At 40.0% G+C, this 27939-nt stretch overlaps 1 protein-coding gene and 1 long non-coding RNA gene across 2 annotated transcripts in view; one reads left to right on the top strand and one right to left on the bottom strand.

The window, feature by feature from the left end:
* Positions 1–27939, top strand: part of LOC133512288 (ephrin type-A receptor 6-like) — an 83333-nt gene that overhangs the window by 23691 nt on the left and 31703 nt on the right. The window lies entirely within an intron of this gene.
* LOC133512289 (uncharacterized) lies at positions 219–9348 on the bottom strand. Its single transcript, XR_009798150.1, has 4 exons — positions 9243–9348; positions 1662–1821; positions 419–470; positions 219–345 (listed from the first exon to the last, which is right to left on the bottom strand). It is a non-coding gene; the product is annotated as an uncharacterized LOC133512289 (long non-coding RNA).

Here is a 27939-nt window from a genome sequence, read left to right as displayed (position 1 = left end):
TTAATTACATGTTATAGCTTGTGCAATAGAAAGTGACAATTCTCAGATATCAGAAGACATAAGAACACAAAGTTATACTGCATCAAGCAAAAAAAAATGTTGATACTGTAAAGAGTTCAGAAATAATTAAAAATAGATTATGCACTGGCGTCACTAATGGTGTAGTGTTACACTTGCTCGACTTTGATTGGTTCAGTTCTCGCTCCTTGACAGCGTGAATGAGAGTGTGACTGGTTGCCAATCTTGTTATATGCCCTGTGATTGGTTCATGGTGTAGTTTATCTTTCACCTGAATTCAGCTAGGATAGGGTCCAGCTCCCTGCAAACCTGAACACCATAAGAAGTCTGGGAAAGGGATGGCAGGATTAAGCGTTTATTTTCGTGCCCCTGTAATTGAAACCTGCAAGTGTCACTATACCTGCAACCGCGGCCAGTTTAGCAAGGACTTCAAAGCCAAAATCATCGAGTACCTTAAGATGAACAATGACCCATTGTTTAAAGCTCAAATAGGTGTTTAAAAAAAATGTCACCAAAGAAGTGGAACAAATTGTAAGACATCAACCAAAGTGTAACTTTGTGTGTGTCAAATAGCTGTTTCAAAAAACAAAATGTCACCAAAGAAGTGGAACAAATTGTGAGTAAGACATCAATCAAGGTGTAACTTTGTGTGAATTACCTTTCGGTGAAACACAAACCTCTCACCGACATAATTGTGTAAGGAAGGAGGAAATAGAGGTTTCACTTGAACCTTTAGTCAGAGATTATTAAGGTCCTCGACGTACATGAAATCAATGCTCAAAGTTAGTAGCCTTAGCAACGTATAGTGCATAGTCTAAATCGGAAATGCACGCAACTGAATCGCAGTAGAGCCAATTATGGTGTCATGTACAGCTTTTCCTTTAGAGCAAAAGTAAAAGGCTTTTAGGAGAAAAAATATGAAATCAAATTACAGTATAGGAACAGACAGTTTCTGTGTGAGAACAAACTATAGTTTGATTTTTCATGAATCATGGAGCTTTTATTTATATTTTGTCAGATAACATGCCTGGTTTTTTTTTTTGTTTTTTTTTGGACAATCTTTGCCTGAGATGAAAGTAGAGCTAGCTTTAGATTAGTGATCACTGATTTAAACAAAGCCACCACAAATGTGGGCGCCGTAATTAGAACTAATGGGTAATGGCTACCATCCAAGTTGCTCCATGTGGAAAAGAACCATGGTATTTTTTTTTCTGTTGTAGTCTCAGATTCCAAATCTTCTCTCCTTTTGCTTCTTAGATGATTAGTGCAGTAATTATTACAGTATGTACTGTGGAACTGCCATGATGCACATGCTGCAGTAAAAACTCACTTTGAAAAATGATCACCAACACCTATATTTAATCATTCCAAATCATCTATTTAACATTATCATTTTACTTTAACGAATAATAGGGAGAGAACAAAAGCACACACTCTGCTATATCTTTGAGGGAAAGGTTGTATACAAAAATGTAGTCTGCTCTAGTGTTTGATGTACTAGTGAAAGTCCCTGTGGGTGTGAATGTACTTTGCAGTGCCCCCCCACCTTTGCTTGGACCGGTGTTGGGCTCCCATCTAATAGATCCAGACCTTAGCGTGTGACTGTCTGGGACAGGCAGTGACATCGGAAGATCACCACTCACTTGCAAACTGACTGAGAACCAATGATGCTCCCTGGCTTTGGTGTAATGCTCTGAAGGTGTTCACCCTCACTGTGACCTTGGTCTCCGGCAGAATCCCTGTCCCCCTTCATCTCTCAGGTGCATCTCTCGGCGCCTGCAATCATGACGCCCACCTTTGAAGCTGGACACAAACACATGAAAGAGAAAGTAACATCCGAGTCACAAAGAAACGAGAACACTATACCAGGACTATTTTCAGAATAAGTGTAAACAGGGAGGGAAAGGAAGTATGTATCAAGTATTTTTATAAGGGATATGTACAGTCAGAGCAAGAAATATACCTTTGTGACAGAAGAAATACCTTTTCACTTGATATTTGTTCCCCTTCTCGCAAAATAAATGATTTAAATGAGAATACTATGATGTATTGAGCTCCAACTTTAAAGGGCCCCTAATAATGATGCAATTTGATTTGGCTCTGACACTACCCTCCTGTCAGCATGATAACTTATCTACAAAGTACATCTGTTCTTTCAGGCTTGAGGAAAATATGGATTCTCACAAAAAAGAAAGCAGACGTACAGCCCTCAAAACAGACATTCAGGATGCTGTTGAGTTTTCTTATTTGCAAAGTCGTCATCATCATGTCTGTACAGTAGGCTACGTTTCATGAAAATGTTTGACTTCAATCAATTGATCAATCGAATTCAATTCAAATCATTTGGAAAAATGTAGGCAGAACGGTAGAGCGACTGGTTAATGCACCTGTCTTACAGTGCTGAGGACCCGGGTTTATACCCCGCCCTCCCCTGTGTGGAGTTTGCAGGTTTCCCCTGTGCCTATCCTCTCACATCCCAAAAATATGGGTGGTAGGTTTGATTGAAGACTCTAAATTGCCAATAGATGTGAATGCAAATGGTTGTTTGTTTATAACGTGCCCTGCGATTGGGTGGTGACTAACTCGGCGTGTACCCCGCCTCTCGCACAGCCGTGACCGTAGTGAGGATAAGCGGAACACAAAATGGATGGATGGATGGATGGATGGATGGATGGATGGATGGATGGATGGATGGATGGATGATGGATGGATGGATGGATGGATGGATGGATGGATGGATGGATGGAAAATGCACAATTCATCTTGTAGTCATGTGTAACATCTGACTGCCAGTGCACTGGAGCCAAGGAAAAAAATCTAAAATTTTACTTCTTCTACGTACAGTATTTTTAAATTTGGCCTTTTGAGATGTGCTGGAGTAGCTTAAGGCAACTTTTGACAGAAATTGGAATTGTGTGACCTTTGGAGTCAAGTTAAGCGATTCCACAGTTAAATTAATCCAAATAGGATACACCATCCAACCATTGTATTGTCAAATTTCAGCTGTAATTAAATGAAAGAAAACTCAGCAAGTAGTTAATTTGGACAATTGTAAGTTCAATTAGTTGCAGACAAGTTGTGTGATCCTATCTTTTATAGTAATAATTTATTTGAAAATGATGATTGAGTAGGCTGTTCCCAGGGGTCTTTTGTGTATTAAGAAGTGGACTAGGTGTTTTGGCAGGGATAGAAATCAGTGTAAACAGTCCTGCATTGCCAATGGAGCAGTAATACTTTTTCTGAGCCGCTTATCGTCACAAGGGTTGCGGGAGTGCTGGAGTCTATCCCAGCTGACATTGGGCAAGAGGCAGGGTACACCCTGAACTGCTTGCCAGCCAATTGGAGGGCACCTGGAGAGAGACAATGCTACAATCACACCTTCGGGCAATTTAGAGTCTCCAATGAATGCCTGTTTTTGGGACGTGGGAGGAAACCGGCGGTGCCGGGAGAAAACCCGCATAGGTGAATAATACTCCCCCGTCCCACTGCCGCCTAAGATCATTGGTGTTTACGATTAAAAGCCAGGTGGTATATAGCGCCAATAGACTGTAGGCGAGCACTCTGCTGCGCAAAGCTACAAGAAATTAAAGCTTGCATCCATCATTCAGAACACTGAGTACTCGTATAATAAACTCCCAATGCCACTATTTAACCTTAAACTTGCTACACTATTGCACCATTACAAGAATTGCTTCATGAATGGTTTACATAAAGAGGCCAAATTATGAAACGTACAATGGAATTTCCTTACTTTGCCTGTTACCATACATCTATTTTATTACTAAACCATAAGGCTATGGGCAATAATACATCAAATGTGGAATATGCAAGGGCTGTGTTAAAATGGTAATAAATACAATAGCGAAATCATTTTAGGGTCTTTTTTTGGGGGGAGCTTAGACAAAAATCAACAGTTGCTGAAGTGTATGTTAGGAGTGATTGGCACCGGCATAGTGATGACAGCAACACTTCTCACATATGGCCACATGACCTTTAGAACAGAAGTTGTTCCGCCATAACTGATGTCAATGCCATTGTAAACTGGTCCAGTCAGCAAATGTAATGGGGGCTTGTTTTGAACGGCGCCAGAAACATGTGCAGTGTGTGAGTGTACGCTTAAAACCAAGACAATAAGTAAATTAATAAATAGCTTAAGAAAATAAAACACCACCACAATGTGTCATTCAACAGTTATACTACATTAATAAGAGTTTCATACTGACAAGAAGTAAATGAAAGCAGGAAAAATTGGGTTTATGATGTGATAACAGGCAGGATTTAAATGTGTGGTCTTTATGCCCAATGCTAAATCATCCATTCATCCATTTTCTTTGCCGCTTATGCTCACGACGGTCGCAGGGAGTGCTGCAGCCTATCAAGCAGTCAACAGGCAGGAGGCGGGGTACACCCTGAACTGGTTGCCAGCCAATCGCAGGACATATAGAGACAGTCACACTCACAATAACACCTAGGGGAAATTTTGTCTCTCCAATTAATGTTGCAGGCTTTTGGGATGTGGGAGGAAACCAGCAAACAATGTCTGCTGTAAGAGAAACAACAAAATCTTGCAGCGACAATATTATTGTAAACATACATGTTAAACATTACATTAAACGTGCTCCGAATTCTGACTCGAAGAAGGCCCTGTTAACCACAATATAACACTGGTGTTGCCTTTTTGGAAAACTGTCACTTTGGCGGTACAATGTTGAGCTGACATTTAATTGCTTGTATCTTTCAGACAAGTCACAAAAGCACAGGATATTGGTGTGTCTCCAGTGTTTTCACACAGCCAATGGAGTTTGATTTAAGTAATTAGATGTGTAGTGACCTCTGTGCTAGTATCTGGGACAGCAGGAATTGGTTTCAACATTAACAGACACGGGTAAGAGAAATGGGTAATGAGTGTTAAACTTCAGTTTGGCTTCCGACTATCCTATATTCTATATTACATTGGAAGCTCCCTGTTCCGTACCTTATCTGTAGCCTACTTTACACACAGGACGGCAAAAAGCCTGTTTCGATGGCTTGGGTGAAATGGGCCTTACAGTGAGTACCTAGGATCCGCAGACAGTGTCGGAGTGAGAGGGGGTACCAAAAAAGAGGAGGATGAAACAATGAAGGTCAAGTTGAGGATGAAAGGTTACATTGTTGTGTGGATTAGGTAGATCATGAAACGAGAGGCCGAAAGAAAAGTGGGTCTGTTTTTACAGTAACCTAAGTGCATGATGTGTGGAACGGGTTGAAAACAATGTAAATAAAGTATAAAACGAGAATTTTACTGTTGATTAAATATGGATGAACAATTGGGCAGGCTAGAATCAAGCGGCAAACATAACTTATTTTGTCGATCTTTGTCGTTTTGTTTTTCCAACACGCAATCGTCTCTGCTGGAATAATCAGAGTATTTGGAGCGAAAAAGATGAAAGCTGTGATGTTGACCATTTAAATATGGAACAGAAAGTCATTAAAACCTTTATTTACCTTTTGTGTCCTTAGTTCATGTAGAAACCTTTGTTAAATGACTCTTAGACCTTTGTAGTGTGTACACAGTTTTCACTTCTGTGTGTTTATTTCCATTTAGACAGCTTGTACATCATTTACTCTCACACGATTAAAGCATTAAGAGTTGGTCTGGGGCTCGGTATTTGACCACATTCTCACGGAGAAAAGGCATTACTTAGTTCTTGCGTGTCTGTTTGGACATTAAATGGCCATCAATTCGGCAGCGTGTGTTTGTGCAACAGATGGATGACACACATAACTCACACGACCGCACAACGCATGCTTTGTGGGGAGTAAATCCCGACAGGCTACACAGTCTTGTTAGCAGAAGGTTTCACAGTCAATGTGTCCTTGAGTTTGACAGTCAACCTCTGCCGACTAACTCATCAGAAGCCACAGTACAGCACTTTCTGAAATATTTATTCTAACAATATTGTCTCATTTGGAAGCTCGTAGTCCTGATAAACAAACAGAGGTGCAAAATAATCATTTCTATTGTTCTAAGTAACATTAAACTTGTATTTACATCAGGAGAAAGTCAAAGCATTGATATTACAAGCAGTAAATTGTGCATAATTTACCTCTCAGCATTTACTGTGTATTTTTAATGGCTTTATACACCCATTACAGCTACTAAGTGGATAAGCTGCATTTACAAGACACTGCGGCTCTTGAATGAGATAGACCAAACCTCTCCGAGGGAAATACTTTCCTCATGCAATTCATATTGCATTGGCCATAAACTTAATAGTAACATAATTACTATCATATGTCTGCTTATATCCGGACTAAATGAGCCTCTAGTTTTGGCAATTTGCTTTCTGTTTCAATTATTATAGCCGCGGGTGATATATTACCTGATAATGTAAGGAAGAGGCAACTTCACCGCAAAGAAACAAACATTTTTCATTACAAACTAACTAATGATTTCATTTAATTGATTTTTTTAGTCCTTATTCTGCAGCTGTGGGATATTACGGGTGCTGTGTTTTAAGCATTCTTTGTAATGGGTTGGGAAAATCTCTTTTTAAAATTTCTGAACTTCTGTTTTGATGTCAGTATTGAGAGGAATGTTGCGGCCCAAGCCATAGCTGTGGTCTGGATTGACTGTACTTTACACCAATCTGAATGGCCTTATCAGTATCAGCCAGTAATTCGCATTTTATGATGATCTGAAGATTGGCTTTAACGTCATCATTCACTGATCCCATCAATAACATCATTGATCGGCTCCACTAAAGACAATTACACCGCGTTGCCAATGTGTATAGTATTTTTTTAATCCAAAAGCTGGTGTATTTTTAGCCTGTTCGGGTGTCTTGACATAGTACTGTAAATATCTGGCCAGCAATGCGGCTATTTAAAAAAAATTAAATAAAGTTGGCAGACAACACGCAAATTTGAGCTTTCACAACTGCACTCTCAGAATACAGTAGATAAAATAAAATCTTGTGTTCCGATACCACCACATCCCAACCAACGACAACAACAGTCGATCGCATTGTGTCTTGTATAAGAACTAAATGTGGGGGGGGGACTTGTGTTGGTGGGGGTGCGGTGCTTGGGAGATGACTTTCACTTAAGGATTGCTTGAGCTATGTTCATATACTTTTAATACGATACAGCTTGTAAACAAGCAACAAAATGTTATGTAGCCTGCCAAGCTGGTGCTTCCACTAACTGTTGTAACATTCTATCGAATCGTGCTCTAAGGGTTTGGTGTTTGTGAAGTAATTTAATGACAAGAAAGTAATTTAATTACAGTAATTTAGCACCCATTATTTCTGTCATGTAATGTTGGTTTGACCTGGCTAATTAGAACACTTGACCTGACTAGAGCAGTGATTTCCAAGACACACATGCCTAACCAGCATAGAAACATGAAAAAAGATACGTTAATTATTGTAAGTATAATTTTTTTGAGCAATTAAGGGTATAAACGAGTCATTTCAATAGACATTTCTCCATCTTGTGATCTGATCAGTTACCTTTTTTTTTTTTAAACTCGCTGATCAGTGATCATCATTGTTGACAAAGCTCAACTTCCCACTGCTGCCTGTCCCACAATAAATAAAATTACTTCAAACAGATAAACATCTTAACGAATTTATTTTCATGCCCATCCCTCATAGAAATATTGACTTTTAAACCACATTTTTAGCAACTGTCAGAATCAAAGAAATGGGAAGCTAACTATGAACATTTTCAGTAAAGATGTTTTGATAACTGAACTCAGTCTGAGATCATTTTACGTTTCTTTTAGAGGTACTGGTGGGATTTATACAGAGGGGAAATATGGAATTTGATTCACGGTAAAAAGTTAAAATGAAGGACTGATGAAAGATGCTCTTTTGTGTGATGCCCATGAGGGGAACCAGAAGAAAGGGGTCAAAGGATTAAAAAGGAAGTGGATATTCTTTTGAAGTCTACCAATTATAGCATAGTTATGTTTTTGAACACGAAAAATCCTCCAAGTCAGAAGAACAATACTGTATTGTGCTCTTTAAAAAAAATTATGCATATTATTTTTAGACATATAGCATTTTGTGGCAAGGAAGAATGGGAATAAGTGAGGTCAAGACTTAGACCCACTGGTGTGGAACAACGACTTGCCCATGTTGACAGGAAGTGAAAGGTGCATCCCTTTCCCAAAGCAGCTTATCTTCCTGACCCCGTGGGGGGCAGTGTGAGTCTGTATATGTGAAGTGGGCTGTCTGGCTTCCTGTACTGTTTCTCCCCAGCAGGTGATCTGTCTGAGCACTCAATATAGATAAAAGCAATGCAATTGTTTTTAGCGTTATAATTCAACAGGCCTAATGAAGTAACATGACTTTGTAGTCTGGATCATGTCTTCGTACCTGAACTGGTTAAAAGGCAAGTTTTGTAAAAAAAGAAAAAAAATAATTCAAAGAAAGTTTTAACTCCAAGAACATGACTGTGCCATCTTAACACATGGATATGATGTGAAGAAATGCAGGTAACACGACGAAACATGATAATTGGATTAATCACCTTGTGGAAATGATTGGATTCGATGAATTAACTTGCAAATAGGCATCCATTTATCACTATGAGGAGGTAAAAGATTGTGGAAAGACAGTGGACTTCATTTGACCAGTTTTATATCGTAAGGACTTTGTTCCCTCTTGATGAATTAAAATTAGTATAAAAATGCTGCTGAAAACTATTCTGATAACGGATCCTTAAATTGACCCTGAGTCTAGGATGTCTACACTTTCCTGCAATTTAAAAAAAAGATAATGGACAAAGGCAATTTATGAGTATTGGATTAATAGTCTAATCTATAACATGACATGCTGTTAAATAAGAAGTAAGATTTAAGACATAATCTTCATAGACAATTTAACTCACCACCATGACAACACCTAGTGACCCAGAAGATGTTAATGTTAAATTGTTAATGTGCTGTCCTGCTCATAAAGTTCTCGTTTCCGCCTGTTCTCTTTAGACCTGCTACTCGTGTCCACCAATCAGCTCCATTCAGCCATTCATGTTTTGTCCATATTTGTGTATCAGTGTCTCATGCATTATGTCTTCTGGTCACGTCCCTTATGTTATGTTGGTGCATTTATTCCTAGTGTTTCTTTGCGTCTTGATTTTCTTGGACTTTGTTCATTTAGTATTTAGATTTTTCCTTAATCGTTGTTTACCTTTTTTGTTTTATGTATTTTTTTTTTTAGATATTCCTGTATTCCTACCTTAGATCTGTACATATGGGTCCTCTCCCTTTTTGCCTCAACACCATAAAAACCTGTAACTGTGATGGAATAAACAGGCACACTGAAGAAAAAACAAACCGGCAACTCAATCCAAATTAACTGATGAGACAATGAGACACACCTAGACAAGACATGAATGGCTGGCAGGAGCTGATTAGTAGGCACAAGGAGGAGGACTAAACAGAATAGGTGGAAACAAAAACCTAATGAGAAAGACAAGGGATTAGCATGGGATGTAGAAAAACAAAACAAGAAGCAAAACTAAACCTAATCTCAGCAAAAACACAGACCGTGACAGATAACCTCGAAAAGATTTCTGTAAATTTGTAGCACGCAGGGTGGAGCGACTGGTTAGAGCATCAGCCTAGCCCCACAGTTCTGTGGACTGGAGTTGAAATCCAGGCCCTGCCTGTTTGGAATTAGCATGCCCCCCTGTGCCTGTGTGGGTTTTCGACGGGCACTGCAGTTTCCTCCCACATCCTTAGAATATGAATTAATTAGAGACTCTAAATTGCCCTTAAGTGTGATTGTGAGTGTGAATTTTTTTTTTTTTTTTTTATGTGCCCTGCAATTGGCTGGCAACCAGTTCAGGGTGTAACCTGCCTCCTGCTCGTTGACACCTGGGATAGGCTCAAGCACTCCCGTGACCCTCGTGAGGATAAGCACCTCAGAAAATGGATGGAGGATGGATTGATGGCTATAGCAAGACAACCAGTGGAATAACTAGAAACTAGACAAATGAACACGGACCATACAAATAAAGCAGGCAGAAGAAAACTGCAAGAGAAATCATTAAATCTGCAGCGCTGAAATGCTTCATAGCATCTATAATTTTTTGTTGTATAGAACAGTTCCAAAACGATTATGGATTGAAATTTTATAGCTTCCAATTATTGTTGGAATACTTCCTAACAGCTGTACAATTAATTTTAATATTCAAACAGAAAGGCACACGTGGAGTAAATTGTCTGTCCTTGAACAACTTACCAGATGTTGGACAAGGACACAGTAAATAGGATACACAATAAGGATGGTGATGAAACATTCAGAATGAGCAGAACGCGACACCCAAAGACCCCAATACTGCATTCAGAAATTAGGATTAAATAATGCAAGAGGCAGTATAAAAGATATTGGTTCCAAGACCCAGGCTAATAATCTCATAAACTACACGGTAAAAACATGTCCACGACCTTAATGGAGCTAATGATGCTTGAAGTGTTCATGATTTAAGAGGAAATGTTACAATAAGCCATAAGAGCACTGGGGACGGGGCCAGCATACAAATCCCACAATGCAATGCAGTTGGGTCTGGCTGGCCATTACATGAAGCTGGACAGTCTAGAGTGCTCCAGTCGAGTACATCTGGTAACCGAAATGAAAAATCTCATACTATTATTTATGCAGGCGGCACAGTGGAAGAGCTGGTAAAGCTTTGGCCTCACAGTTCTGAGGTCCCAGGTTCAATCCCGGCCCCGCCTGTGTGGAGTTTGCATGTTCTCCCCGTGCCTGCGTGGGTTTCCTCCAGGCACTCTGGTTTCATCCTACATTCCAAAAACATGCAACATTAATTGGACACTCCAAATTGCCCCGAGGTGTGATTGCGAGTGGGGCTGTTTGTCTCAATGTGCCCTGCGATTGGCTGGCAACCAGTTGAGGGTGTACCCTGCCCATTGACAGCTGGGATAGACTCCAGCACCCCTCATGAGGGTAAGCGGCGAAGAAAATGGATAGATGGATTATTTATGCACAAAAAAGCTACAGTGATTTTGTACAAGTGGCAAATTGTGTATTTATAGAGGAAGAATAATAGACAGACCTTGTAATACGTTTTCAGGTTGAGGTTATGAGGCTGATAAAATTCTACTACAGGACTGCTACAACTAATAAAATATTGAGGTTTGAAAATCAGCTCTTGGTCTCTGGATATTAAAATATTAGGGAACACATATTGATCTGGGAATCTGGGCTTTGTACAGTATATAGAGTATATACTGTATTTTTGTGTGTGTGTGTATGTTATGTTATATTATTGATGTTATTTTGTTAACTAGAGAAGTGCTGCCAACTGTTAAGTGTGGTTGAGGCCCATTAGTTCTCATGAAATAAGGCACGAAAACACTTGTGAGTCAGGCTCTCTCATTAGACATTAGTGACCCATGACCTCGCAAATATTCCATTGTGTAAATGGGGAAAAAATAATGAGACGCACTCCAACGTGTAGAAATCCAAGTGAATGTGTAAACTGTTTATTTTCATAATAGAATAATAACTCATCATTTTGTATTTTATTATTCATAATTACTTACATTACATTATAATCCATTAATCAATTATTTGAGGACAGAAATACATGTTTGTTCAATGTATATTGAAACATCTTGATTTTGCTAATATTTACAATAAATCAATGAACCAAGTACAGTGAAGAAAATAAGTATTTGAACACGCTGCTATACTGCAAGTTCTCCCACTTAGAAATCACGGAAGGGTCTGAAATTTTCATCCTAGGTGCATGTGCACTGTGAGAGAGATAATCTAAAAAGATAAATCCAGTAAATCACAATGTATGATATTTTTAACGATTTATTTGTGTGATACAGCTGCAAATAAGTATTTGAACACCTGAGAAAACCAATGCGAATATTTGGTACAGAAGCCTTTGTGAAGGAAATCATTCATATATTCTCATTTTGTACATATTGTAGTTGGTTACACATCACCACCTAACTTCTACCTTTGAACTCATTGTCTTGAAAACAGATATAATCAATGATGCATGATGCTACCACCCCACAGTAGGGATGGTGTTCTTGGGATGGAACTCATCATTCATCTTCCTCCAAACACGATTATGACCAAAAAGTTCCATTTTGGTCTAACCTGACCACAGCCCTCTGTATCATCCAAATGGTCATTGGCAAACTTAAGGCGGGCCTTGACATGTGCTGGTTAAGCAGGGTAACCTTCCGTGGCGTGCATGAGTTCAAACCATGACGTCTTAGTGTATTACCAACAGTCACCTTGGAAACGGTGGTCCCAGCTCTTTTCAGGTCATTGACCAAGTCCTGTCGTGTAGTCCTGGGCTGATTCCACACCTTTCTAAGGATCATTGAGACCCCCAGAGGTGATATCTTGCATGGGGATCCACTCCGATTGAAATTGACCGTCATGTTTAGCTTCTGCCATTTTCCAATGATTGCTCCAACAGTGGACCTTTTTTTCACCAAGCTGCTTGGCAATTTCTCCGTAGCCCTTTCCAGCAGTGTGGAGTTGTACAATTTTGTCTCTGGTGTATTTTGAGAGCTCTTTGGTCTTGGTCATGATGCAAGTTTGGTGCATCTGATTCAGGATAATCCATGGAGTGGAGGTGGACTTTTAAAGGCGGACTAACAGATCTTTGAGGGTCAGAATTCTAGCTGATGGACAGGTACTTATTTGCAGCTGTATCACACAAATAAATCGTTAAAAATCATGGATTGTGATTTCTGGATTTTTCTCTTTAGATTATCTCTCTCACAGTGGACATGCACCTTCGATGAAAATTTCAGACCCCTCCATGATTTCAAAGCGGGAGAACTTGCAATATAGCACAGTGTTCAAATACTTATTCACTTCACTGTATTTAATGGTATAAATTAATGAATACATTCTAACCTGGCTAAGTTTAAGGGGGGAAAAAATGCTAGAATCATACATGCAAATCGTTCGCCTTTCAGCGAAATTCCAGTTAAAATGGGACATTTGTGTACATTGCATAGATCCAATGAGTTTTTACTTTGGGAATGGGGGTGTCGCCGTCATTGTTTTCATAGGCTTTTTCATACTCCTTGAACGCTGGCAAACAGAACCATTCCAGATATATCCACCATCTGCACACATATGTAATCGTGAATATTACTCCATAGCGAACATAAATTAATAAATTGTCAAGAAACAGTACTCTTACTTGTGTACAATACTTGTCTACAATACCAACCTCTGGTGCAGATGTCCTCTATTTATTGATACTCTAATTTTGTGCTCATCTGGTCTCGCAGTGTTGTATGTGTTGCACTGATCTTTTGTATTTTTGCATTGAGGTGGTACGTGTTGTGGTCACAGCGGAACCTCGAACAACACGTAACATCAGTGACACGAGGTGATCCACTAATGCTGTACATCTTGTATTAATTAGGAAACACGGCTATTTACCAATTAGTTTACAGATGTTAATGTTAATTGTATTAGACAACAGAGCAATGCTTGGGAATGTCACAACACAGAATAAACTAATTTCAAATTCAGAAATAGCCAACAAAATGGAAAAATACTGTACCTAATACATTTCTACGTTATGCATTTGGGATTCGCCTTTGATATTCGTTATAGTGAAAAATTATGTGAAATAGACAATGATTTAAGTCAATTCTTTTTCGCTTAAAGAGGAGGATGCTATTCGTGTGGCACAGCTTGGAGCAGGCATCGGATCCAGGTGGTGGTGGGCCTGGCTCAAGTTGGAGGCTAGAACAAAAACGCAAAAACATGAAAATTCAATTTTCATCTTAAATTGGTCCATCAACATGTTCTTGAGCAGTGTAAATTAATGTTTTACTGCGTGAAGACAATTTGTTTATGTTTCCATACTGGTCTCTTCAGAGTCTTCCAGATTGTTTGATTTATGTGGGAACGTTGAAAAAAATTCTCTGCGGGGATACACCCAGAACATCCTATACAATGTTTATTATTTTTTTTTTTTTGGTCACCTTTTTAATGCCTATGGTGTTTGTCTGTAGAATAATGAGACAAATGTTTTAGCATTTCTAATTTCAATGATTGGTGGTCTGGTTTAAAGAACACGGCAAGCTAGCAAGTCCTACACAACTTGCAAGCATATAGGTTTGAGCCACAAACGACAGTGATGTGTAATTTATTTTAGACAGTGTATTTGAGGTTGAATGTCATTCTTTTCCTCTTTTTTTCAAATCATTTTTTCCCACAAATACTTTGATCAACTGCTTCTGGAAAGAAAAGGAAAGCTATAGTAATATTGTAATGTTGATGTCAAGGCAATGGGGAAAAAACAAATGTGTTTTTTGTGTGAAAGTCTGAGAGTGCACTCATCAATTCGACTGTTTTCAGTGTTGCGTTTCTCAGCCAGCTGATTCTCACCCATCTGAGATCCCAAGTGAGGATTATAAAACCAATCAGCAGACAGTGATTGCTGCAGCTAGTCTGTGATTGGATCATAACCCAGGTTCTGCCGACGGCACTGTAAGTAGTGAGTGAGAGAGAGGGGGGGGGGGGGGAATGGATGCAGGGAACAAAAGAAGCTTGATAACTCTGAAATGCAAAGGTTTAATAGAGGGGAAGCAGACCAGACCCAGACAAAACAGGAAATCAAGAACCCTAATATTTCTGATCAGTCTCAATTTTCAGACATTTTCAATTGATTTCATTTTTCAACATTTTATTAGTGTTAGTTTTCCATATGTGGGTTGTGGACCCATTGTGAATAGGTCATAGACAGTATCTCAATTAAAGATTAAATGTGTGTGGTTTTTTTTTTTGTGGGGGGGTATTTTGTGATTTAAGTAAATGTTTAGTTGCATTGCTTCTCCATGTACTGTCCATGAAATACTGTATCTCCATATTCAATGTTGACATATTTTTCTTCGCTATGTACAGTATGCTGGCTACCGGTTGATTGTTGTGGTGGTATCATATCAAAAGTACATAAACGTAAAAAGTTTAGGATTATTTGCTGAACGGAATGGTGGCTTATTCCCGCCTTGCACACCCTATCTCGCCTTCATGCTAATGTTAGGAAAATCCAGTCTATGCTGTTTTAACTAAAGTACTGGAAGTCAACCAGGTAATTATTCTGGGTCTGTTTTATTTCTTATTTATTTTATTTCTTTAACTTTTTAGCCTACGTCTGAGCCCATCTCGGGGAACACAACTGTTTACAAATAGAACACAAAAACTGTTATAGAGGGGGAAAAAAACTCAAATGAACATGCGTCGGTCTTTACTCTTTCAGTTTCAAACAATGGTTATCATCTCAATGCAGCCCTCCAACATGTCGCCCAGGCAAATACTGATGATATGATCAAAGCTCTTTTTATGTCTAAATGAAACTCCTCCTTTGTGGCGTTGGCATTTTCTCCTCATGCTTATATAATGGGCCTAACTCTGCATTGTGTATTTTTGTGGATGATGAATGAGAAGACACTCATTGGCTGGTCTCACCCTGGTCTAATTCTCACATTCACAGATGTTCATAGATTTCTCTTCACAAATACTCTCAAAACCCTTACACTCTGAAGCCTAACAAACAAGAGGACATATATCGCAAAAACAAATGTGTGATTTACATTGCAATAGATGAAAAGAATATAAAAAAAACTTGCATAAACTCACATACCTGTATTATAAAGGAGACACATTCGCGGATGTTCACAGATTTCTCTTCACAATTTCTATCAAAACTCTGCAACATCAATACACGGTCACCACGCTGTTTCCTCTGCAGCACATACATGGCACCCTTTCCACTCCTCCTCCAACTAGCAAATTTATGCTTAAAAACAATTAAACGTATTCATACTGCGCCTCTGTGACTACACCCGCTTTGCAAACGTTTTAAACACATTCTACAACAAGACAATGAAAATACTGTATGTGGAGGAGAACAAAACGTGTACCTTACACTCGGAGGGCTCACAAACAAGAGGAAGTAGTTCCTCCCACCACACAATAAGTGTGGCTTCAAATTAAAGCACGCACCCTACTTCCTTTGTTTCTCAGATCTTCCACCAAGTCAACAGTATTTTCCCCCCGACAATGAAGATTTTTAAACACAATTCCTTATATCCCCAATGACATTGGAAAGAACAAACGAGACTAAATGACAGAGAAAGTGCTGCCTTTCAAAATGAAAGTGCGCTTCCACGTCCTGTTCCTATTATAGCGCACAACATCGCACCATTACACTTACATGAGTTTTATCTGGGTACTCTGGTTTCCCCTCTAATTTTCACAAAACAGGCATGGTCAGACTCAAAATTGTCCATAGGTAGGAACATGTGTGAATGATTGTCTAAAATTGACCTGAGAATGGATTGCTACCAGTCCTAGGTAACCTTTACCTAAAGCCATCTGGGTTTATCCTTCAGTTTCCCTTTGACCTATTGAGGACAGAAAATGGATTGATAGAAAAGGAATCGATGGTTAGAAACAAAATGGTACGATACCATGGAGGATAGCCAATACAATTTAATAGTGATGTCAAGGCCACGTGTGGCCTTATTGCCAATAATGCTTAAATTTAAGGTTTTATAGTGGAAAGTTTCTTTAATAAGATACATGATACCAAGAATGGACCTTGGTGAAAAAAACTTTGAGAAGATCAGGCTTGTTCTACAACCCTTTAAACAATATGTCCTCCTCAGAAACCTACTGAGAATGATTCCTGTCCAACATGCAAGACAATATTACTGAAGTGCAGTGAGAAAAGATCATAGCAGATGAACTAAGTGTGTGTTGGTGAGCAAGATTCTCAGTATGAGACTCCCCACGTTACCCAGAGCAAAAAAAACCTTCTCTTAAAGAGACCTATTTATTGGAAAGAGAGGGGTGAAGGAGATCGAGTGGAGGAGGCATCACTCAATGGTAGAGCTGTTCTGTGGCAACCTTTTGTCAGTCACTGCTGTCATTTTTTGTCTTCCTTATTCATATCTTATTTGACTGTAACCACCTCAACAAGTGTCACATAAAGACTGGGGCAGGCTGACCTCCACTATCCCAAAAGGTATAAATAAAGAGTAATCAGACATTAACATTTTAGGAAGGTCAGGTATTTTAGAAAATCTAAAATTGATAAATAAAGCTGAGCAATTAATGTCGAGTATCTGGACTTTTTAATTCAAGTTGCTGCTATTAAACCATAAGTCCTGCATAGTGTGTTGACCTCCATATTGTTAGCCTAATTTTTTAGTTACCGAGGTTATATTTATATATTTATATTTTGTGTGTGTGTGTGTGTGTGTGTGTGTTTGTGTGTTTGTGTGTGCCAATGTAATGAATATATGCAACTGTGATATGTTAGCAGGTGTTGGCTCGCTGTACATGTTGGCAGGTCTGTTTACCTGCTCACCCCATGGGAACGTATTTGACCTGGGGCATCTGTTGCCCCCTACCCACTTTCTGCCCTTCAGCACCTTTTCGCATGTGTAGATGACCTGTTGATAATACACATCTGTGCACACATGTACGCATACTTCGTTTTTTAGTTCGAAAAAATTACAGCAATGGAGTTAGTCGTTTGACTCATTGTGTGTGTCCATGTAAAACTGTATCACGAGTTTGAGATCAGCAAGTTCATATTAATGCTTGGCTTGACTTGAGAAGCCAAGAGAGTCTGGAAGAAGAGTGAAAGTGGATGAACTACAACAGCTGTGCCTAGGAGGAAGGCCCTTATCTATGTTGGTCTGCTTAATGTTTATTAAAATTCAGGTTGCAACACACAAATACCCAACTGATTATCATTTGTCTTATCAGATTAGGTGAGCAAAGAGCAAAGTCAAACAATTGGCACAAACTTTTACGGACAAAAAAGGGTTATCTATTAATCAACAGAGAGAAATCTATTACAAGGCATTTTATACAAGATAAAGGACAGTTAGCATTGACCTCTTTTCTGTCATGTTTTTTTTTCTCAGTTTGAAACATTACTGGAGGGTTGCAACAGTGGATTTTGCGCAAGTTGTATCCTGTGTGGTCAAATATATACAGTATGTTCAGCTCCTTGGACCTAGTGTTTCACCAGTCAGCATAAAGAGTACCTGCCCCCCCGCCCCCCCACAGGATTGCTATTCAGCAGTGTTCTGAACAGGTGGAGAGTTATGAAAGAAAGGAGATTAGCTGTTTCTACCCCACAAAATGATTTATGCCGAGACTTTTATCAGTAGGCTCCCCCCTGCAAAGATAATTTCCCCTGACTTCACCTAACAGCAGGAACTATTTTAAGCATTGGCTCATTAATGCAGAGTGATTGGATTCATTGTTCTGCACAGCTGACGGATGTTCTCTGAAGTTTCACTGTCTCAACACCCACCTCAGTTCCCTCTTCAATCTTTGGGTTGAATTTCCTTCCAAGAATTTAACCCATTGTCTAGTGAAAGTTAGATAAATCAGCTGCAACGGGACTTTTGTCGCTACTAATTGAAGCTGCATTAGCTTCTCTTTATCAAACCATTCATAATGGCTGTCACTTGGACTTAAACACGCCTCTCGTTGTGTGCATTTCAACAGCTAACGAAGACACAATCAGATCTCACAGATTTTTTGTCTAAATTCATTTTTTAACAATTATGGAATTATATTCAGCCTTCCTTTAAAAGCCTTATTCTGTCTTTTTGTGATTTTATGTGACTATCAAGTGCACAGTTCAGGTTCGCTCAACACAATGTGCGTTGATGACACTGCAATGAGGACAAAAATGAAGGTTTAGGTGGCAGAGTCAATAATCGACAGCAAAAGAGGACAACTACCGTTAGTGTTTTTAGGCTGTTTTTATATTCCTCGATTTCAATCAACCAGAGTAATGTAGTGTTTTGCTCTGTGCACTATATACACTATTTTGTGTATAAAAAAATGTATGTATATAAAAGTGTTGTTTAGGATCAGTTATTTTGGTACTAAACTCGAAATGCACTGGTAGTGTAGTAAGTGGTACATGCTGCTGCCTTTCATGTTGTGCCCTGGTATCCAGCCACTTTTATCCAAGTCTGAATTAAAAAAAAAAAAAGGCTGTTATACGGCCGATTGGTGAGACTCATATTTCTGAAGACCGGGGTTCAAATCCCAGCCCCGCCTGTGTGGAACTTGCATGTTCTCGCCGTGCATACGTGGGTTTTCTCCGGGCACTCCGGTTTCCTCCCAGGCACCAAAAACATGCAACATTAATTGGAGACTCTAAATTGCCCTTATGTATAATTGTGAGTGTGAATTGTTGTTTGTTTCTAAATGCCCTGCGATTGGCTGATAACCAGTTCGGACTGTACCCTGCCCCCTGCCAGGAGATAGCTGGAGTAGGCTCCACCACTCTCATGACCCTTGTGGGGATAAGCGGCTCAGCTGGTGGAAGGGTTGTTGTGTGATGAATCGATCTGGTGCAAAAAAATCTCAAATCACATAAGTGACTTGCTGTGGGACAAGCCGAAACACACAACAAGTGTTTGGTGAAACTGTGTTTTATCCAGTAGCTTATGAAACTCTGCTTATGGCCCCGTCACACCATGACGTTCTGGTCAGCGTTCTATAGCGTTTGAGGAAACGTTGGTAGTCGCCCATGGTCGCCGGGATAGCTCCAGAAGAGCGTTGTTTGAATGCTAGTGAACGTCAATGATCGCTGGGAATCGGCGGAGAACGCCGGTCCGGAAAAAAAAGTTTTGAACATGCACAAAAGTTCTTACCAAGACCAGCGTTCATCAACGTTTAATTTTAAACGCTGCAGAACGTTCAAGATCGTCTGTGGAACGTTTTACTAAGGTTCGCCGAGTGTTGTACGCGTTTGGCTATCGTTAGTCAGTCGTAACTCTAGCTTTACTTGGTTGTTACTTAATCGTTTGCTTTGCAGTGAACGACTCACTGGCGACCTGTCAACGACCACTGAACAATCCCCTAGCGCACACAGCGTGTAACCAAAGTGAAACGGACGTCGTTTGGTGTCCACTGAGCGTCATTCGAGCGTTTCCCAAACTTCCATGCATATGGGTATATAAACCGATGCTTTGTAAGCAAGGTCCATTTAATATTAAGCTACAGTAGAGAGCACCTACTATGGAAGATCCAGAAAGCAGCAGTTCGTTTTCACGGAAAAACTCCACCAGACTATCCTCAACAGCCCGGTCCAGGATCCTGCAATCCTTTCTCTGCTTCTTTTGTCTCTTTGTTGGACCGTCCTCACTGGGGTTTGCAAGGCGTTTAGGGTCCCCAGGGGGTGTCACATGGTGCGTGACTTCGCGGACGTGCTCTTCCTCCTGCTGTTGTTTTTCCTCCAAACACATTGCTCGTGATGAAAGAGGCTTAGCTTTCTTACTAGCAGCGCTAGTTGCTGAAGTCCGCGCCCTAACTTTTTTTCTTCTCGGCGGCACGATGCTCACTGTTCTAACTCACGACAAGAACTGAAGTGACTATGAACTTTCCAACGTTTTAGTGCCGGTTCCACTGTAAAAATTGCACGCCAGCAAAATGCTTTTCTGTCGTTATTCACCCATTGGTCACAAGCTCAACACGCTCGTCTTACGTTGACAAATCGCTCGTCGCGCAACAATGACGTGTTTGCACACGCTAATGGTTTTTAGGGGTATCTTATTTGGTCGCTGTTACACGCTTTTCGTGCATTAGACACGCTTTACGTGCATTAGACACACGTCAAGTCATACATTATACACACGTTAATCACACGCCAGATGTGTCATCCGCGTTTGAGAACGGTGAAAAATATAACGATTGAAATGTTCAGAGGACGTTGACCAGACATGGTGTGACTGAGCCTTTAGGCTTTTTCTGCCTTGTAAAAGGGTGGACCCTGCACCAGCATGAAGTTTTATTCCAGAAGAAAAAATGTACTTGAATCCATGATATTATACTGCATCTCCTCAATTGTACATAGCAGTTACTATTTCAACCAGGAAAGGAGGTCTTTGACAGCAGGGCAGTGTGCAGATTGCCCTGTTGGAAATAAGCTCCACAGGAACGCATTGCTTCTCTGCCTGCTGTGTTTTCTGCTGCTGCAAGTCAGCAATGGCGTCTATAGGAGGCTGCTCTTATTATACCGTATGTAATCTTCACTGCAGTGGTTCTTGTCTCCTTTCCATAAGAAAGTTAGTTTGATACTTGGTGTTTCAAAAAGAAATGTAATACTGTTTGGAGCTATTTAAATTGCATGAGAGAGAATTCCAAAGGTAATACGAGGTAATGTCAACCATTTCCAATTGAAATAAAGGTATTAATGGATTATGGTTTTCCCCATATCTCATTTGCTTGACTGCTAATTTTAATGATACACCTTGATTCGTGTGATGGTCTGAGGCAAACACATTTTCAGTGAATTTGGAAAGAGAAAATATGTTGAGTCCGATTACAACCATGGTGTCCAATCACGGTCAACATGTCTTAATTTTTTATAACTCCCCAGACTAGTTACTCAAATGTAATTGTATTTTTATGAATATGGTAAAATACTTCAATAATGTCCAGTTTATCATCCTGAAACAAATCCATTCATGTGTATTCATACAAGTACTTTTGCTTGATGACTATAGCATTTTAATTTCCTCCTTCTACAAGAGCAAGCTCAACAAAAACCGTGCCAACATGTCAAGCGGTGGCATGACAATATAAACTTGAACAATCAGGAAAGAGTCAGCTGTCATTAGCCAAACGCTTTTGTTCCTATTAATTACTTTTGGAGAAAGAGAGTTGGAAGACAAATGAGTATTGATCACAGTGGGCTCGTATTGGCACACTTTATTGGCCTTTCCCACATGTCATTTCTTCTCCACATCCCCATTAAGTGGGAACAAGAGAGATCTGCGGTGAACTGGGACCTTATTAAAAACAAGAAAGACCCTTGAGTCTCCAAGAGCCCCGCTGGTAGACTTTATCTGAAAAGAGCTGTTGCATTCAGGATTTTCAAGTCAAAGACATTACAAAGTCAATGTTGCCTTATAGTCTTTCTTAAAGATTGTCCTTAAATCATGTGGTGTTGACCATGGTACATATTTACCAGAAAATCCCCCAATTTCTTTTCTTCTAATATGGGTTCCCAAATGTATTGATTGTGTTACCTGTAAACCTCCTGTACACAGCACGTTAACACTACATACTGTATAATCAAATGTTTAGGTGGCTGCTGTGGTGACCATCTGCTAGGTCAAAGTAATGTAAGGAGCTTCCCGCCATGGTCAACCCAGAGACAGCCACCACAGCAGGAGGGGACTGCTGGTGTGCAAAAGTACAAGAAACTGTCCCAGTTTCGATGCACTTGACGGCTCAGCAACGTCACCGGGGTCACAGCCAGTTATTTTCTTGTGGATTGCATGCGATAGCAGAGCCATTGTGTCATAGTATTGTTGTCAGAATCAGTGGTTCTTGGAACATTTGCATCAGTAGCATTAGTCACTTGTTCCATTGAGAACGATATTCACGTAGAAATAAGACTGCTCAAGTCAATATCTGAGCAAACTAAGTCAAATGTCTAAATTATTTTGTCGAGAAAAACAATGGAGTTTTTGTTTTGGCTGGGGGGCAGGACTGCACATCCATCCATCCATCCATTTGCAGTAACACTTGTCCTCACTAGGGTCGCAGAGCCTACCCCACCTCCCCACTCCCGGGCGAGAGATGATGTACATCCTGAACTGATATCGCAAGCCAATCACAAGTAACATAAAGAAGGAACCATTTGCACCTATGGGGGATTTAGAGTCTTCAATGAGCCTACCATTTTTGGGACATGGGAGAAAACAGGAGGACCCAGAGAAAACCCACACAGGCGTGGGGAGAATGGTCTAAATCCAGACAGGACAGGCTGTGTTTGAACCCAGGTGCTTATAAATATGAGGCAGATGTGCTAACCAGTCGCCCACTGTGGCACCCAGGAATACACAAAGGGAGTGGAATTGTGAAGTGTGAGTAGTTCGAATATTTTAATTCCATGTCAGCCAGAGACCGTGCATCATTGAGCCAGGAGTTAAACCTGGGTAAGTATCAGGTTTGCGTGATCACATTGCAATATAAGATGACATGAACAATCATTTTAATCATTGAAAAATGTCAAACAAAGATGATGCTGTTTACAAGGAAATCAAAATACAGGTATATGAATACAATAATTATAAACTGGGGGCACGGTGGCTCAGCTGGAAAGCGTTGGCCTCACAGTTCTGAAGTCCCAGGTTCAATCCCGGACCTGCCTATGTAGAGTATGCATGTTCTCCCCGTGCTTGCGTGGGCACTCCGGTTTCCTCCCACATCCCAAAAATATGCAACATTTGTTGGACACTCTAAATTGTGAGTGCGGCTGTTTTTCTCTATGTGCCCTGTGATTGGCCGGCAACCAGTTCAGGGTGTACCCACCTCCTGCCCGTTGACAGCTGGGATAGGCTCAAGCGACCCTTGTGAGGATAAGCAGTGAAGAAAATGGATGGATGGAATGATTATAAATGTCAGTAAAAATGTTTTATCATATTTATTAAGAGTATGTTCTGGTTCCTATCCATAACAACATAAAACAACTTATCTAGTTATTTTTACAAGGTCACATAACTATTAAAACCAATCAGTTGTTTGAAGGAAGGTGATGAAAATGGTGTAATTTCCGGAGCTTTATAAATACTCTTAAACTATTGTGCGAAGAGTCAGCATTTTTTTAGCTCCTTAAAAAAAATGGAAAAAAAAACATCTGAAAATTAAAGTTGTTGATCCCCACAATGCAGGAGAAGGACACAAGAAAAGTTTTTAGGTTGCAGTTTTCACACTGCGTAATCTAATGACAATATGACTTCATGATGAGATCAATAAGAGGGGGTAAAAAAATTCTGAGAAAGAACTGCTTGACTCCTGACAATCGACAAAAATGCTTGCACAAGCTTGACCTTCATGGATGAATCAAGAGAAATGAAAATTTGGTTTGACCTGTGGGGGTAGTGTTAAATCTCACCTCTTTTCCTATATGCCACACCAACGTGTTTTTATGTGTTCTGCTTTACTTTCAAATCTTGGATTACTTTTATTCAGTGTTGTTGATTAATTCACCTTGTAGGGACACTGAAGGATCCAGGCTGCGCAAAATTCGCATGAGCAAATTCTAAAAACATGGTACTTGCATGAAGTGATTTGCATTGTCCAATGGGATCATATGAAATGTTGAGGTAACTGTCCTGTAGTGAGAGGTCTGAGCTTTTGATATGATAATCAAATTATTCATGTCCAGCATTTCAACTTTCTTGCACTCCAAATCCTATTTGATCTAGTGCTTCTGAAGCATCACCAGAAGTAAGATGAATAGTATTAAATTTCACTAGTTTTCATTAAATCACAGAAGTTTTGTAAGATAGCCTACTACAAACACATACACTCATCTTTTCACCCGCAAAGATCAACTATGAAAGTGCCGTTTGGGACAGCCCCAAAGACAAACATAAACCAGACATCTTGAGAGGAGATAGACAGATATTATCAATATGTCCATTATAAAAAACAATACCTATATTGGGATGTGCTCACTTCTGCTCACCGGTTCTTTCTATCAACAGTGAATCCTATGAAGTGTTCGGACATCGTTTAAGCTCTGGCTCTGCATCAATTTAGGCACTATTGATTCTTTTTTTTTTTTTACCGTTAATGGAAACCTTTGGGGCAAGAAAGCTAATTAAAATCATATGCAGGTCAAGCTCATTTAAAGACTCCCGATTAGTTTATGTTGAGCTTAACCATGCTTGACTGCAAAATCTATCCATTGGGCATTGTAATTGACTGCTGTTTCTAATGGCTTTCCGATGCTCCTGCCTCTCATTGAGGGAGTGATGTCCTCTGGCAGGTTTCATGCTGCAACTCTAATAATACACAATCGTTAGAGACGGCGGCCTCAAAGTGAAACTTTCATATCCACATTTGGCAATAATCATGTATTAGATGGTGACACCGACTCAAACGTTCCCACGGTCCCACTTTTGTGTGAGCAAATCCGAAAAAGAGGTTAGCGGGTATTGTGCGTATGCTGCAACAATGAGCATAATTACAGGTTCACAGCGTGGTGCTTTGAAGCTGAACTTGTTGAAATTTAATTTTCTTATGACTGTCTGTGGACAAATTTAAAGATGTATATCCTTAGTTTATACAGAAAAAACACAAACAAAGCCTAAACATCAGATATCTTTTTCTTGTGGCTTTGTGATGTGATATTGTGTTAAACAAAATACATTGTAGATGTTTAAAGTTCCAACAGGTTCTTTGTTCCTGACTCCTGCTTTTATGGTTCCACCATTTACCCTAGCCGCAGAAGTCCTTTGTTTCATCTGTTTTGCAGAGTACAGAAGCAGGTAGCGCATATATCCTGTAAATTTCTACCTTGTCACAAACCTTCCAACATATTGTATTATATACCGTATTATCTTATTTCTCTTAAACTCGTCTGACTCATAGCCAGCTTTGTAGGTCTATCGTTTTGGTACTGTAAATTTAGAAGAAGAAGACAAGAAATACCTTGACTGTCAAGAACATGCATACATGCACACGAAATGTATTCTTTGCATTTTACCCTTCACAGTGAACACACACACACTTGCTTCTGGAACACACTTCAGCGCCAGGGGAAGACGCGTGTTCCGAAAATGTGCATGTTACGGTTAACTGAAGACAAAAGTGTGAATGTGACTGACGATTACTGCAGCATGTAAATTTGACAAAACAATATGTCTCACTTTGTGCTCAAGAATAACAGTTTACTAAATGACCACAATTTGAGTAATGTCATGAATATGTTTGACCTGTTTAATGAGCTGTGGGACAGTTGCGATGGCATTACAGTTGAAAATAGATAAGTAAATGTATACATACATAAACATGAACAAATTAAGTAAATAGTAACACACTGTATGTTGAATTTTGAAAGTGACCTGTATTGGGTGGTCCTAATAGTGTGCGATTAATGTTGACACTTTTCTTAAAGGGCCACTGACACCTTAAACATAATTTTTAGTATGTTGTCAACCAAAAAAGATCACCCAGAATGGACCTATCCGCTTGTTCACAGCACGTCAGAATGTTGCCGTATCTGGATTGTTTTCATCTCCCACAATGAAAATTCTCACGAGGCATTTATGTTGGAGAAGAACCAGGAAGTGCCGTTTTATGCAGACGCCTACAGTGGTGGGTTCAAGTGTTTATACCTGTTTTACCGGTATAGTTGCGTGTTAGCCAACATGCCGGCTCGTTGTATTGCTGGATTTTGCCCAAACACTCGGGAGGATGGATTCACTCTTCACACATTTCTAAGAGACCTGGTTCGTCAGAAAAAACGGATTGCACAGGTGCAAAGGACGAGAGCTTTGTGTGTTAAAAATGACAGGTAGGTGTGTTTAGAGCTATTAAAAAAAATGATAGTTGGGGGGGACTAATTTCCTCACAGTTTATAGCATATGTTACGTGTGAATTCAGAATGAATCCCCTTGTTCAAACCAACAAAATATAACAAAGCACTTGTATTGCGTTTAAGACAATTTAATCACACACAATACAATACAAGACAAAACAACAACAAAAGAGTATACTGTACGTATAGTCACCAAAATCGAACAAATGTTATTTCCAGCGAATGTTCCAGGAAGGCAGTCTGGTTGTTAACCGGCGGCCTGCCATTAGCCGGTCTGCCAACGCAGAGGTGGGTCAGCGGGGAAGTGGGCAGCCACATGCAGAGAGGAGAAAGGAGCTCTCCCCCCCACCGGCAAACAGTGTCTGAGCACCCCTGACGTACTTACTTTACCCGGCATGGGTCCTCCTGAGTACGCTACATCCACAAGACTTGTGAAAGGGTTTGGAAATCACATAGTTGTGGGTCAATCATTTTGAATATTTGATTGGGTTCCTTATCCTCCTAATCTCTCTGTTGGGGAGTCTGTTGTCAATTAGAAGTGATCCGTATATTGTCTAATATGGCTCGAAACGATAGGGTAATATGGCCCCGATCAATTCACTTGCTTGTGAGAAGTTCTCTTCTTCAAAAAGAGCTTTAGTCTCAGAAGGAGCATCAGAAAAATCTGAAAATCACTGTTGTTCATCTGCCATAGCAGGTGGCACAGCGTGTTTTCTATGGTGACTGTCTCAGTGTGACATCTGCAAATGATGTCGCAGGCAATATGGCCACCACTGGGATGTCGAGTGAGACTTTCGCAACTTTGCGCTTTAATAAAACGCTCACCTGTCACTTTTTCGGACTCGTATTATCATCAAAGTGATTAATATTATATGTAGTTTTGATAACAATACCTATTTTAAAATGTATATTTTGGTGTCAGTTGGTCTTTATCCACAGACTTCACCAAGAAACATCTCTAAATTGGAAACGTATTATCGAAATTCCTCTCTCGCTCAGATATTCCAATGAGCCCGGCTGGAAAACTCACAGCCAATCAGCATTTGCCACGCCGGCAGTGCTTCCTTTTCTGATCCCCCATTGCTCGCGGATACGTTTCACCGAACAGAGAACGTCCACTATCTGGCATTTTGTGTCCATTTTTTGTCAAAAATAATTACAAACAAACAAAACAAAAATAGCATGATGTACAATGTTCAAGCCTGTGCACTTGAGCCAGAATCCACACATCCAGCACTTGACTGTTATAGAGGGGGCGTGGAACTAACTATGAACAATAACAGTCCTATTATATGGACTGCGGAGATTCAATGCTCTTCTGAGGAGTTTATTTTCCATATAGAGATTATACAGCAAGCGTGGCCATACTTTTTTTCGCCCCTCAAATTGTACTTTTCAAGCAGTCATCCTCTCGTGAATGCCTGGCTGCGGTGGCCGTAAATAGAAACCAGGAAGTGTTGTGTTGTCAGCGCCAACAAAGCGAGTGTAACAGCGAGTCGATGCTCCGTGCTATTACTACTCCTGCTATTGAGC

This window comes from Syngnathoides biaculeatus, chromosome 14 (assembly GCF_019802595.1).
Source record: "Syngnathoides biaculeatus isolate LvHL_M chromosome 14, ASM1980259v1, whole genome shotgun sequence".
Classification (NCBI taxonomy): Eukaryota; Metazoa; Chordata; class Actinopteri; order Syngnathiformes; family Syngnathidae; genus Syngnathoides; species Syngnathoides biaculeatus.
Note: the sequence above shows the minus strand (reverse complement) of the source record. Positions and strands in the feature narration are given on the sequence as shown.